Raw genomic sequence first — 15,074 nt, 5'->3', positions numbered from 1 at the left:
TACAGTAAACCTGAAGTGAGGAGTCGGAATCTATAACTAGTGTCACAAGAATGGTTCTAAACATAGTCAGTACGAAGAGTCAGTCTTCTTGTACTTAAGTCGGCATTCTGCCTATTGTATTTAATTCCGTTGCAATTTCTGTGTTTCGTCGTCAATAGGAAGGTCTGAGGGATACAGTAAACCTGAAGTGAAGCATCGGAATCCATAAATAGTGTCACAGGAATGGTTCAAAACATAGACAGTAAGAAGGGTCAGTCTTCTTGTACCTAAGTCGGCATTGTGCCTTTTGTATTTAATTCAGGTGCCATATCTGTGTTTCATCGTCAATATGAAGGTGCAAGGGATACAGTAAACCTTAAGTGAAGCATCGGAATCTATAACTAGTGTCACAGGAATGGTTCAAAACATAGACAGTAAGAAGGGTCAGTCTTCTTGTTCTTAAGTCGGCATTGTGCCTTTTGTATTTAATTCCGATGCAATTTATGTGTTTCATCGCCAATAAGAAGGTCAGAGGAATACAGTAAACCTGAAGTGTATTTAATTCCGATGCATTTTCTGTGTTTCATCGTCAATAAGAAGGTCCGAGGGATACAGTAAACCTGAAGTGAAGCATCGGAATCTATAACTAGTGTCACAGGGATGGTTCAAATCATGGACATTAAGAAGAGTCAGTCTTCTTGTACTTAAGTCGGCAATGTGCCTTTTCTATTTAATTCCAATGCAATTTCTGTATTTCGTCGCCAATAAGAAGGTCCAAAGGATACAGTAAACCTGAAGTGAAGCATCGGAATCTATAACTAATGTCACAGGAATCGTTCAAAGCATAGACAGTAGAAAGAGTCAGTCTTCTTGTACTTAAGTCGGCATTGTGCCTTTTGTATTTAATTCTGAAGCAATTTCTGTGTTTCATCGTCAAAAAGAATGTCAGAGGGATACAGTAAACCTAACGTGAAGCATCGGAATCCATAACTAGTGTCACAGGAATGGTTCAAAACAGTCAGTAAGAAGAGTCAGTCTTCTTGTACTTAAGTCGGCAGTGTGCCTTTTGTATTTCATTCCGATGTAATTTCTGTGTTTCATCGTCAATAAGAAGGTCCAAGGGATACAGTAAATTTGAAGTGAAGCATCGGAATTTTTAACTAGTGTAACAGGAATAGTTCAAAAGATAGTCAGTAAGGAGAGTCAGTCTTCTTGTGCTTAAGTCGGCATTGTGCCTTATCCATTTAATTCCGATGCAATACTTGTGTTTCATCGTCAATAAGAAGGTAAGAGGGATACAGTAAACCTGAAGTGAGGCATCGGAATCTATAACTAGTGTCACAGGAATGGTTCCAAACATAGTCAGTAAGAAGAATCAGTCTTCTTGTACTTAAGTCGGCATTGTGCCTTTTCTATTTATTTACTATGCAATATCTGTGTTTCATCGTCAATAAGAACGTCCAAGGGATACAGTAAACCTGAAGTGAATCATCGTAATCTGTAACTAGTGTCACAAGAATGGTTCTACACATGGTCAGTACGAAGAGTCTGTCTTCTTGTACTTAAGTCGGCATTGTGCCTTTGGATTTAATTCCGATGCAATGTCTGTGTTTCGTCGTCAATAAGAAGGTCTGAGGGATACAGTAAACCTGAAGTGAAGCATCGGAATCTATAAATAGTGTCACAGGAATGGTTCAAAACATAGACAGTAAGAAGAGTCAGTCTTCTTGTTCTTAAGTCGGCATTGTGCCTTTTGTATTTCATTCCGATGCAATTTATGTGTTTCATCGTCAATAAGAAGGTCCGAGGGATACAGTAAACCTGAAGTGAAGCATCGGAATCTATAACTAGTGTCACAGGAATGGTTCAAATCATGGACAGTAAGAAGAGTCAGTCTTCTTGTACTTAAGTCGGCAATGTGCCTTTTCTATTTAATTCGAATGCAATTTCTGTATTTCGTCGCCAATAAGAAGGTCCAAAGGATACAGTAAACCTGAAGTGAAGCATCGGAATCTATAACTAATGTCACAGGAATCGTTCAAAGCATAGACAGTAGAAAGAGTCAGTCTTCTTGTACTTAAGTCGGCATTGTGCCTTTTGTATTTAATTCCGATGCAATTTCTGTGTTTCATCGTCAAAAAGAATGTCAGAGGGATACAGTAAACCTAACGTGAAGCATCGGAATCCATAACTAGTGTCACAGGAATAGTTCAAAACAGTCAGTAAGAAGAGTCAATCTTCTTGTACTTAAGCTGGCATTCTGCCTTTTGTATTTAATTCCGATGCATTTTCTATGTTTCATCGTCAATAAGAATGTCCAACGGATACAGTAAACCTGAAGTGAAGCATCGGAATCTATAACTAGTGTCACAGGAATGGTTCAAATCATAGACACTAAGAAGAGTCAGTCTTCTTGTACTTAAGTCGGCAATGTTCGAAATCTATAACTAATGTCACAGGAATCGTTCAAAGCATAGACAGTAGAAAGAGTCAGTCTTCTTGTACTTAAGTCGGAATTGTGCCTTTTGTATTTAATTCCGAAGCAATTTCAGTGCTTCATCGTCAAAAAGAAGGTCGGAGGGATACAGTAAACCTAAAGTGAAGCATCGGAATCTATAACTAGTGTCACAGGAATGGTTCAAAACATAGACAGTAAGAAGAGTCCGTCTTCTTGTACTTAAGTCGGCATTGTGCCTTTTCTATTTAATTCCGATGCAATTTCTGTGTTGCATCGACAATAAGAAGGTCAGAGGGATACAGTAAACCAGAAGTGAAGCATCGCAATCTATAACTAGTGTCACAGGAATGGTTCAAAGCATAGTCAGTAAGAAGAGTCGGTCTTCTTGTTCTTAAGTCGGCATTGTGCCTTTTCTATTTAATTCCGATGCAATATCTGTGTTTCATCGTCAGTAAGAAGGTCAGAGGGATACAGTAAACCTGAAGTGAAGCATCGTAATCTATAACTAGTGTCACAAGAATGGTTCAAAACATAGTCAGTACGAAGAGTCAGTCTTCTTGTACTTAAGTCTGCATTGTGCCTTTTTTATTTAATTCCGATGCAATTTCTGTATTTCGTCGTCAATAAGAAGGTAAGAGGGATACAGTAAACCTGAAGTGAAGCATCGGAATCTATAACTGGTGTCACAGGAATGGTTCAAAACATAGACAGTAAGAAGGGTCAGTCTTCTTGTACTTAAGTCGGCATTGTGCCTTTTGTACTTAATTGTGTTGCAATATCTGTGTTTCATCGTCAATAAGGAGGTGCCAGGGATAGAGTAAACCTGAAGTGAAGCATCTGAATCTATAACTAGTGTCACAGGAATGGTTCAAATCATAGACAGTAAGAAGAGTCAGTCTTATTGTACTTAAGTCGGCAATGTGCCTTTTCTATTTAATTCCAATGCAATTTCTGTATTTCGTCGCCAATAAGAAGGTCCAAAGGATACAGTAAACATGAAGTGAAGCATCGGAATCTATAACTAATGTCACAGGAGTCGTTCAAAACATAGACAGTAGGAAGAGTCAGTCTTCTTGTACTTAAGTCGGCATTGTGCCTTTTGTATTTAATTCCGATGCAATATCTGTGTTTCATCGTCAAGAAGAAGGTCAGAGGGATACAGTAAACCTGAAGTGAATCATCGTAATCTATGACTAGTGTCACAAGAATGGTTCAAAACATAGTCGGTACGAAGGGTCAGTGTTCTTGTACTTAAGTCGGCATTGTGCCTTTTGTATTTAATTCCGATGCTATTTCTGTGTTTCGTCGTCAATAAGAAGGTAAGAGGGATACAGTAAACCCGAAGTGAAGCATCGGAATCTATAACCTGTGTCACAATAATGGTTCAAAACGTAGACAGTAAGAAGATTCAGTCTTCTAGTACTTAACTCGGCATTGTGCCTTTTGTATTTAATTCCGATGCAATTTCTGTGTTTCATCGTCAATACGAAGGTCAGAGGGATACAGTAAACCTGAAGTGAAGCTTCGGAATCTATAACTAGTGTCACAGGAATGGTTCAAAACAGTCAGTAAAAAGAGTCAATCTTCTAGTACTTATGTCGGCAATGTGCCTTTTGTATTACATTCCAATGCAATATCTGTGTTTCATCGTCAATAAGAAGGTCAGAGGGATACAGAAAACCTGAAGTGAGGCATCGCAATCTATAACTAGTGTCACAGGAATGGTTCCAAAAATAGTCAGTACGAAGAGTCAGTCTTCTTGTACTTAAGTCGGCATTGTGCCTTTTGTATTTAATTCCGGTGCAATTTCTGTGTTTCGTCGTGAATAAGAAGGTACGAGAGATACATTAAACTTGAAGTGAACCAACGGAATCTATAACTAGTGTCACAGGAATGATTCAAAACATAGACAGTAAGAAGGGTCGGTCTTTCTGTACTTAAGTCGTCATTGTGCCTTTTGTATTTAATTCTGATGCAATTTCTGTGTTTCATCGTTAATAAGAAAGTGCAAGGGATAGAGTAAGCCTAAAGTGAAGCATCGGAATCTATAACTAGTGTCACAGGAATGGTTCAAAACATAGACAGTAAGAAGAGTCAGTCTTCTTGTACTGAAGTCGGCAATGTGCCTTTTGTATTTAATTCCGATGCAATCTCTGTGTTTCATCGTCAATAACAAGGTGAGAGGGATACAGAAAACCTGAAGTGAGGCATCGCAATCTATAACTAGTGTCACAGGAATGGTTCCAAAAATAGTCAGTACGAAGAGTCAGTCTTCTTGTACTTAAGTCGGCATTGTGCCTTTGGATTTAATTCCGATGCAATGTCTGTGTTTCGTCGTCAATAAGAAGGTCTGAGGGATACAGTAAACCTGAAGTGAAGCATCGGAATCTATAAATAGTGTCACAGGAATGGTTCAAAACATAGACAGTAAGAAGAGTCAGTCTTCTTGTTCTTAAGTCGGCATTGTGCTTTTGTATTTAATTCCGATGCAATTTATGTGTTTCATCGTCAATAAGAAGGTCCGAGGGATACAGTAAACCTGAAGTGAAGCATCGGAATCTATAACTAGTGTCACAGGAATGGTTCAAATCATGGACAGTAAGAAGAGTCAGTCTTCTTGTACTTAAGTCGGCAATGTGCCTTTTCTATTTAATTCGAATGCAATTTCTGTATTTCGTCGCCAATAAGAAGGTCCAAAGGATACAGTAAACCTGAAGTGAAGCATCGGAATCTATAACTAATGTCACAGGAATCGTTCAAAGCATAGACAGTAGAAAGAGTCAGTCTTCTTGTACTTAAGTCGGCATTGTGCCTTTTGTATTTAATTCCGATGCAATTTCTGTGTTTCATCGTCAAAAAGAATGTCAGAGGGATACAGTAAACCTAACGTGAGGCATCGGAATCCATAACTAGTGTCACAGGAATGATTCAAAACAGTCAGTAAGAAGAGTCAGTCTTCTTGTACTTAAGACGGCAGTGTGCCTTTTGTATTTCATTCCGACGCAATTTCTGTGTTTCATCGTCAATAAGAAGGTCCAAGGGATACAGTAAACCTGAAGTGAAGCATCGGAATTTTTAACTAGTGTCACAGGAATCGTTCAAAAATTAGTCAGTAAGGAGAGTCAGTCTTCTTGTGCTTAAGTCGGCATTGTGCCTTATCCATTTAATTCCGATGCAATATCTGTGTTTCATCGTCAATAAGAAGGTAAGAGGGATACAGTAAACCTGAAGTGAGGCATCGGAATCTATAACTAGTGTCACAGGAATGGTTCCAAACATAGTCAGTAAGAAGAGTCAGTCTTCTTGTACTTAAGTCGGCATTGTGCCTTTTCTATTTATTTCTGATGCAATTTCTGTGTTTCATCGTCAATAAGAACGTCCAAGGGATACAGTAAACCTGAAGTGAATCATCGTAATCTGTACCTAGTGTCACAAGAATGGTTCTAATCATAGTCAGTACGAAGAGTCAGTCTTCATGTACTTAAGTCGGCATTGTGCCTTTTGTATTTAATTCCGATGCAATTTCTGTGTTTCGTCGTCAATAAGAAGGTCTGAGGGATACAATAAACCTGATGTGAAGCATCGGAATCTATAAATAGTGTCACAGGAATGGTTCAAGATATAGACAGTTACAAGGGTCAGTCTTCTTGTACTTAAGTCGGCATTTTGCCTTTTGTATTTAATTCCAATCCAATATCTGTGTTTCATCGTCAATAAGAAGGTGCAAGGGATACAGTAAACTTGAAGTGAAGCATCGGAATCTATAACTAGTGTCACAGGAATGGTTCAAAACATAGACAGTAAGAAGAGTCAGTCTTCTTGTACTTAAGTCGGCATTGTGCATTTTGTATTTAATTCCGATGCAATTTCTGTGTTTCATCGTCCACAAGAATGTAAGAGGGATACAGTAAACCTGAAGTGAAGCATCGGAATCTATAACTAGTGTCACAGGAATAGTTCAAAACAGTCAGTAAGAAGAGTCAATCTTCTTGTACTTAAGCTGGCATTCTGCCTTTTGTATTTAATTCCGATGCATTTTCTATGTTTCATCGTCAATAAGAATGTCCAACGGATACAGTAAACCTGAAGTGAAGCATCGGAATCTATAACTAGTGTCACAGGAATGGTTCAAATCATAGACAGTAAGAAGAGTCAGTCTTCTTGTACTTAAGTCGGCAATGTTCGAAATCTATAACTAATGTCACAGGAATCGTTCAAAGCATAGACAGTAGAAAGAGTCAGTCTTCTTGTACTTAAGTCGGCATTGTGCCTTTTGTATTTAATTCCGAAGCAATTTCAGTGCTTCATCGTCAAAAAGAAGGTCGGAGGGATACAGTAAACCTAAAGTGAAGCATCGGAATCTATAACTAGTGTCACAGGAATGGTTCAAAACATAGACAGTAAGAAGAGTCCGTCTTCTTGTACTTAAGTCGGCATTGTGCCTTTTCTATTTAATTCCGATGCAATTTCTGTGTTGCATCGACAATAAGAAGGTCAGAGGGATACAGTAAACCAGAAGTGAAGCATCGGAATCTATAACTAGTGTCACAGGAATGGTTCAAAGTATAGTCAGTAAGAATAGTCGGTCTTCTTGTTCTTAAGTCGGCATTGTGCCTTTTCTATTTAATTCCGATGCAATATCTGTGTTTCATCGTCAATAAGAAGGTCAGAGGGATACAGTAAACCTGAAGTGAAGCATCGTAATCTATAACTAGTGTCACAAGAATGGTTCAAAACATAGTCAGTACGAAGAGTCAGTCTTCTTGTACTTAAGTCTGCATTGTGCCTTTTTTATTTAATTCCGATGCAATTTCTGTATTTCGTCGTCAATAAGAAGGTAAGAGGGATACAGTAAACCTGAAGTGAAGCATCGGAATCTATAACTAGTGTCACAGGAATGGTTCAAAACATAGACAGTAAGAAGGGTCAGTCTTCTTGTACTTAAGTCGGCATTGTGCCTTTTGTACTTAATTGTGTTGCAATATCTGTGTTTCATCGTCAATAAACAGGTGCCAGGGATAGAGTAAACCTGAAGTGAAGCATCTGAATCTATAACTAGTGTCACAGGAATGGTTCAAATCATAGACAGTAAGAAGAGTCAGTCTTATTGTACTTAAGTCGGCAATGTGCCTTTTCTATTTAATTCCAATGCAATTTCTGTATTTCGTCGCCAATAAGAAGGTCCAAAGGATACAGTAAACATGAAGTGAAGCATCGGAATCTATAACTAATGTCACAGGAGTCGTTCAAAACATAGACAGTAGGAAGAGTCAGTCTTCTTGTACTTAAGTCGGCATTGTGCCTTTTGTATTTAATTCCGATGCAATATCTGCGTTTCATCGTCAAGAAGAAGGTCAGAGGGATACAGTAAACCTGAAGTGAATCATCGTAATCTATAACTAGTGTCACAAGAATGGTTCAAAACATAGTCGGTACGAAGGGTCAGTGTTCTTGTACTTAAGTCGGCATTGTGCCTTTTGTATTTAATTCCGATGCTATTTCTGTGTTTCGTCGTCAATAAGAAGGTAAGAGGGATACAGTAAACCCGAAGTGAAGCTTCGGAATCTATAACTTGTGTCACAATAATGGTTCAAAACGTAGACAGTAAGAAGATTCAGTCTTCTAGTACTTAACTCGGCATTGTGCCTTTTGTATTTAATTCCGATGCAATTTCTGTGTTTCATCGTCAATACGAAGGTCAGAGGGATACAGTAAACCTGAAGTGAAGCTTCGGAATCTATAACTAGTGTCACAGGAATGGTTCAAAACAGTCAGTAAAAAGAGTCAATCTTCTAGTACTTATGTCGGCAATGTGCCTTTTGTATTACATTCCAATGCAATATCTGTGTTTCATCGTCAATAAGAAGGTCAGAGGGATACAGAAAACCTGAAGTGAGGCATCGCAATCTATAACTAGTGTCACAGGAATGGTTCCAAAAATAGTCAGTACGAAGAGTCAGTCTTCTTGTACTTAAGTCGGCATTGTGCCTTTTGTATTTAATTCCGGTGCAATTTCTGTGTTTCGTCGTGAATAAGAAGGTACGAGAGATACATTAAACTTGAAGTGAACCAACGGAATCTATAACTAGTGTCACAGGAATGATTCAAAACATAGACAGTAAGAAGGGTCGGTCTTTCTGTACTTAAGTCGTCATTGTGCCTTTTGTATTTAATTCTGATGCAATTTCTGTGTTTCATCGTTAATAAGAAAGTGCAAGGGATAGAGTAAGCCTAAAGTGAAGCATCGGAATCTATAACTAGTGTCACAGAAATGGTTCAAAACATAGACAGTAAGAAGAGTCAGTCTTCTTGTACTGAAGTCGGCAATGTGCCTTTTGTATTTAATTCCGATGCAATCTCTGTGTTTCATCGTCAATAAGGAGGTGAGAGGGATACAGAAAACCTGAAGTGAGGCATCGCAATCTATAACTAGTGTCACAGGAATGGTTCCAAAAATAGTCAGTACGAAGAGTCAGTCTTCTTGTACTTAAGTCGGCATTGTGCCTTTTGTATTTAATTCCGGTGCAATTTCTGTGTTTCGTCGTGAATAAGAAGGTACGAGAGATACATTAAACTTGAAGTGAACCAACGGAAGCTATAACTAGTGTCACAGGAATGATTCAAAACATAGACAGTAAGAAGGGTCGGTCTTTCTGTACTTAAGTCGGCATTGTGCCTTTTGTATTTAATTCCGAAGCAATTTCTGTATTTCGTCGCCAATAAGAAGGTCCAAAGGATACAGTAAAGCTGAAGTGAAGCATCGGAATCAATAACTAATGTCACATGAATCGTTCAAACATAGACAGTAAGAAGAGTCAGTGTTCTTGTACTTAAGTCGGCATTGTGCCTTTTGTATTTAATTCCGATGCAATTTCTATGTTTCATCGTCAAAAAGAAGGTCAGTGGGATACAGTAAACCAGAAGTGAAGCATTGGAATCTGTAACTAGTGTCACAGGAATGGTTCAAAACATAGACAGTAGGAAGAGTCAGTCTTTTTGTAATTAAGTCAGCATTGTGCCTTTTGTATTTAATTCCGATGCAATATCTGCGTTTCGTCGTCTAGAAGTAGGTCCAAGAGATACAGTAAACCTGAAGTGAAGCATCGGAATCTGTAACTAGCGTCACAGGAATGGTTCAAAACATAGTCTGTAAGAAGAGTCAGTCTTCTTGTACTTAAGTCGGCATTGTGCCGTTTCTATTTAATTACGATGCGATTTCTGTGTTTCATCGTCAATAAGAACTTCCGAGGGATACAATAATCCTGAAGTGAAGCATCGGAATCTATAACTAGTGTCACAGGAATGGTTCAAAACATAGACAGTAGGAAGAGTCAGTCTTCTTGTACTGAAGTCGGCATTGTGCATTTTCTATTTTATTCCGGTGCAATTTCTGTGTTTCATCGTCAATAAGAATGTCAGAGGGATACAATTATCCTGAAGTGAAGCATCGGAATCTATAACTAGTGTCACAGGAATGGTTCAAATCATAGACAGGAAGAAGAGTCAGTCTTCTTGTACTTAAGTCGGCATTGTGCTTTTTCTATTTAATTCCGATGCAATTTCTGTGTTTCATCGTCAGTAAGAAGGTCCAAGGGATACAGTAAACCTGAAGTGAAACATCGGAATCTATAACTAGTGTCACAGGAATGGTTCAAACATAGACAGTAAGAAGAGTCAGTCTTCTTGTATTTAAGTCGGCATTGTGCCTTTTCTATTTAATTCCGATGCAATTTCTGTGTTTCATCGTCAATAAGAAGGTCAGAGGGATACAGTAAACTTGAAGTGAGGCATCGGAATCTATAACTAGTGCCACAGGAATGGATCCAAACATAGTCAGTAAGAAGAGTCAGTCTCCTTGTACCTAAGTCGGCATTGTGCCTTTTCTATTTAATTCCGATGCAATTTCTGTGTTTCATCGTCAATAAGAAGGTCCAAGGGATACAGTAAACCTGAAGTGAATCATCGAAACCTATAACTAGTGTCACAGGAATTTTTCAAATCATAGTCAGTACTAAGAGTCATCCTTCTTGTACTTAAGTCGGCATTGTGCCTTTTGTATTTGATTCCGATGCAATTTCTGTGTTTCATCGTCAATAAGAATGTCAGAGGAATACAGTAAACCAGAAGTGATGCATCGGAATCTATAACTAGTGTCACAGGTACGGTTCTAAACATAGACAGTAAGAAGGGTCAGTCTTCTTGTACTTAAGTCGGCATTGTGCCTTTTGTATTTAATTCCTATGCAATTTCTGTGTTTCATCGTCAATAAGAAGGTCCAAGGGATACAGTAAACCTGAAGTGAAGCATCGGAATCTATAACTAGTGTCACAGGAATGGTTCAAATCATAGACACTAAGAAGAGTCAGTCTTCTTGTACTTAAGTCGGCAATGTGCCTTTTGTATTTAATTCCAATGCAATTTCTGTATTTCGTCGCCAACAAGAAGGTCCAAAGGATACAGTAAACCTGAACTGAAGCATCGGAATCTATAACTAGTGTCACAGGAATGGTTCAAAACAGTCAGTAAGAAGAGTCAGTCTTCTTGTACATAAGTCGGCACTGTGCCTTTTGTATTTAATTCCGATGCAATTTCTGTACTTCGTCGCCAATAAGAAGGTCCAAAGGATACAGTAAACCTGAAGTGAAGCGTCGGAATCTATAACTAATGTCACAGGAATCGTTCAAAACATAGACAGTAGGAAGTGTCAGTCTTCTTGTACTTAAGCCGGCATTGTGAGTTTTGTATTTAAGTCCGATGAAATTTCTGTGTTTCATCGTCAAAAAGAAGGACAGAGGGATACAGTAAACCTGAAGTGAAGCATCGGAATCTGTAACTAGTGTCACAGGAATGATTCAAAACATAGACAGTAGGAAGAGTCAGTCTTTTTGTACTTAAGTCGGCATTGTGCCTTTTGTATTTAATTCCGATGAAATTTCTGTGTTTCATCGTCAATAAGAAGGACAGAGGGATACAGTAAAACCTGAAGTGAAGCATCGGAATCTATAACTAGTGTCACGGAAATGGTTCAAAACATAGTCAGTAAGAAGAGTCGGTCTTCTTGTACTTAAGTCGGCATTGTGCATTTTGTGTTTAATTCCGATGCAATATCTGTGTTTCATCGTCAATAAGAAGGTCAGAGGGATACAGAAAACCTGAAGTGAGGCATCGGAATTTATAACTAGTGTAACAGGAATGGTTCCAATCACAGTCAGTAAGAAGAGTCAGTCTTCTTGTACTTAAGTCGGCATTGTGCCTTTTCTATTTATTTCCGATGCAACTTCTATGTTTCATCGTCAAAACGAAGGTCCAACGGATACAGTAAACCTGAAGTGAAGCATCGGAATCTATAACGAATGTCACAGGAATCGATCAAAACATAGACAGTAGGAAGAGTCAGTCTTCTTGTACTTAAGTCGGCATTGTGCCTTTTGTATTTAATTCCGAAACAATATCTGTGTTTCATCGTCAAAAAGTAGGTCAATGGGATACAGTAAACCTGAAGTGAAGCATCGGAATCTATAACTGGTGTCACAGGAATGGTTCAAAACAGTCAGTAAGAAGAGTCAGTCTTCTTATACTTAAGTCGGCATTGTGCTTTTTGTATTTAATTCCGAAGCAATTTCTGTATTTCGTCGCCAATAAGAAGGTCCAAAGGATACAGTAAACCTTAAGTGAAGCATCGGAATCAATAACTAATGTCACAGGAATCGTTCAAACATAGACAGTAGGAAGAGTCAGTCTTCTTGTACTTAAGTCGGCATTGTGCCTTTTGTATTTAATTCCGATGCAATTTCTATGTTTCATCGTCAAAAAGTAGGTCAGAGGGATACAGTAAACCAGAAGTGAAACATCGGAATCTGTAACTAGTGTCACAGGAATGGTTCAAAACATAGACAGTAGGAAGAGTCAGTCTTCTTGTACTTAAGTCGGCATTGTGCTTTTTGTATTTAATTCCGATGCAATATCTGTGTTTCGTCGTGAAGAAGTAGGTCCAAGAGATACAGTAAAGCTGAAATGAAGCATCGGAATCTGTAACTAGCGTCACAGGAATGGTTCAAAACATAGTCTGTAAGAAGAGTCAGTATTCTTGTACTTATGTCGGCATTGTGCCGTTTCTATTTAATTCCGATGCAATTTCTGTGTTTCATCGTCAATAAGAACGTCCAAGGGATACAGTAAACCTAAAGTGAAGCATCGGAATCTATAACTAGTGTCACTGGAATGGTTCAAAACATAGACAGTGGGAAGTGTCAGTCTTCTTGTACTGAAGTCGGCATTGTGCCTTTTCTATTTAATTCCGGTGCAATTTCTGTGTTTCATCGTCAATAAGAATGTCAGAGGGATGCAGTATCGCTGAAGTGAAGCATCGGAATCTGTAACTAGCGTCACAGTAATGGTTCAAAACATAGACAGAAAGAAGAGTCAGTCTTCTTGTACTTAAGTCGGCATTGTGCCTTTTCTATTTAATTCCGATGCAATTTCTGTGTTTCATCGTCAATAAGAAGGTCCAAGGGATACAGTAAACCTGAAGTGAAACATCGGAATCCATAACTAGAGTCACAGGAATGGTTCAAACATAGACAGTAAGAAGAGTCAGTCTTCTTGTACTTAAGTCGGCATTGTGCCTTTTCTATTTAATTCCGATGCAATTTCTGTGTTTCATCTTCAATAAGAAGGTCAGAGGGATACAGTAAACCTGAAGTGAGGCATCGTAATCTATAACTAGTGTCACAGGAATGGATCCAAACAAAGTCAGTAAGAAGACTCAGTCTTCTTGTACTTAAGTCGGCATTGTGCCTCTTCTATTTAATTCCGATTCAATATCTGTGTTCCATCGTCAATAAGAAGGTCCAAGGGATACAGTAAACATGAAGTGAATCTACGTAACCTATAACTAGTGTCACAGGAATGGTTCAAATCATAGTCAGTACTAAGAGTCAGTCTTCTTGTACTTAAGTCGGCATTGTGCCTTTTGTATTTAATTACGATGCAATTTCTGTGTTTCATCGTCAATAAGAATGTCAGAGGGATACAGTAAACCAGAAGTGATGCATCGGAATCTATAACTAGTGTCACAGGAATGGTTCTAAACACAGACAGTAAGAAGGGTCAGTCTTCTTGTACTTAAGTCGGCATTGTGCCTTTTGTGTTTAATTCCGATGCAATATCTGTGTTTCATCGTAAATAAGAAGGTGCAAGGGATACAGTAAACCTGAAGTGAAGCATCGGAATCTATAACTAGTGTCACAGGAATAGGTCAAAACATAGACAGTAAGAAGAGTCAGTCTTCTTGTACTTAAGTCGGCATTGTGCCTTTTGTATTTAATTCCGATGCAATTTCTGTGTTTCATCGTCAATAAGAAGGTCAGAGGGAAACAGTAAACCTGAAGTGAAGCATCGGAAGCTATAGCTAGTCTCACAGGAATGGTTCAAAACAGTCAGTAAAAAGAGTCAATCTTCTTGTACTTAAGTCGACATTGTGCCTTTTGTATTTAATTCCGATGCAATTTCTGTGTTTCATCGTCAATAAGAAGGTGAGAGGGATACAGTAAAGCTGAAGTGAAGCATCGGAATCTATAACTAGTGTCACAGGAATGGTTCAAAACATAGAGAGTAAGATGAGACAGTCTTCTTGTACTTAAGTCGCCATTGAGCATTTTGTATTTAATTCCGATGCAATTTCTGTGTTTCATCGCCAATATAAGGTCAGAGGGATACAGTAAACCTGAAGTGAAGCATCCGAATCTATAACTAGTGTCACAGGAATGGTTTAAAACATAGACAGTAAGAAGAGCCAGTCCTCTTGTACTTGAGTCGGCATTGTGCCTTTTAAATTTAATTCCGATGCAAATTCTGTGTTTCGTCGTCAATAAGAAGGTCCAAGAAATACATTAAACCTGAAGTGAAGCATCGGAATCTATAACTAGCGTCACATGAATGGTTCAAAACATAGACAGTAAAAAGAGTCAGTTTTCTTGTACCTAAGTTGGCATTGTCCCCTTTGTATTTAATTCCGATGCAATTTCTGTGCTTCATCGTCAATAAGATCGTCAGAGGGAACAGTAAACCTTAAGTGAAGCATCGGAATCTAAAACCGGTCTCACAGGAAAGGTTCAAAACATAGACAGTATGAAGAGCCAGCCTTCTTGTACTTGAGTCGGCATTGTGCCTTTTGTATTTAATTCCGATGCAATTTCTGTGTTTCATCGACAATAAGGAGGTCAGAGGGATACAGTAAACCTGAAGTGAAGCATCGGAATCTATAAGTAGTGTCACAGGAATGGTTCAAAACATAGACAGTAAGAAGAGCCAGTCTTCTTGTACTTGAGTCGCAATTGTGCCTTTTGTATCTAATTCCGATGCAATTTCTGTGTTTCATCGTCAATAAGAAGGTCAGAGGGCTACAGTAAAGCTGAAGTGAATCATCGGAATCTATAACTAGCGTCACAGGAATGGTTAAATACATAGAGAGTAAGATGAGACAGTCTTCTTGTACTTAAGTCGGCATTGTGCCTTTTGTATTTAATTCCGATGCAATTTCTGTGTTTCATCGTCTATAAGAAGGTCAGAGAGATGCAGTAAACCTGAAGTGAAGGATCGGAATCTATAACTAGTGTCACAGGAATGGTTCAAAACA

Source organism: Schistocerca americana, chromosome X, assembly GCF_021461395.2.
Source record: "Schistocerca americana isolate TAMUIC-IGC-003095 chromosome X, iqSchAmer2.1, whole genome shotgun sequence".
Taxonomy (NCBI): Eukaryota; Metazoa; Arthropoda; class Insecta; order Orthoptera; family Acrididae; genus Schistocerca; species Schistocerca americana.
Note: the sequence above shows the minus strand (reverse complement) of the source record.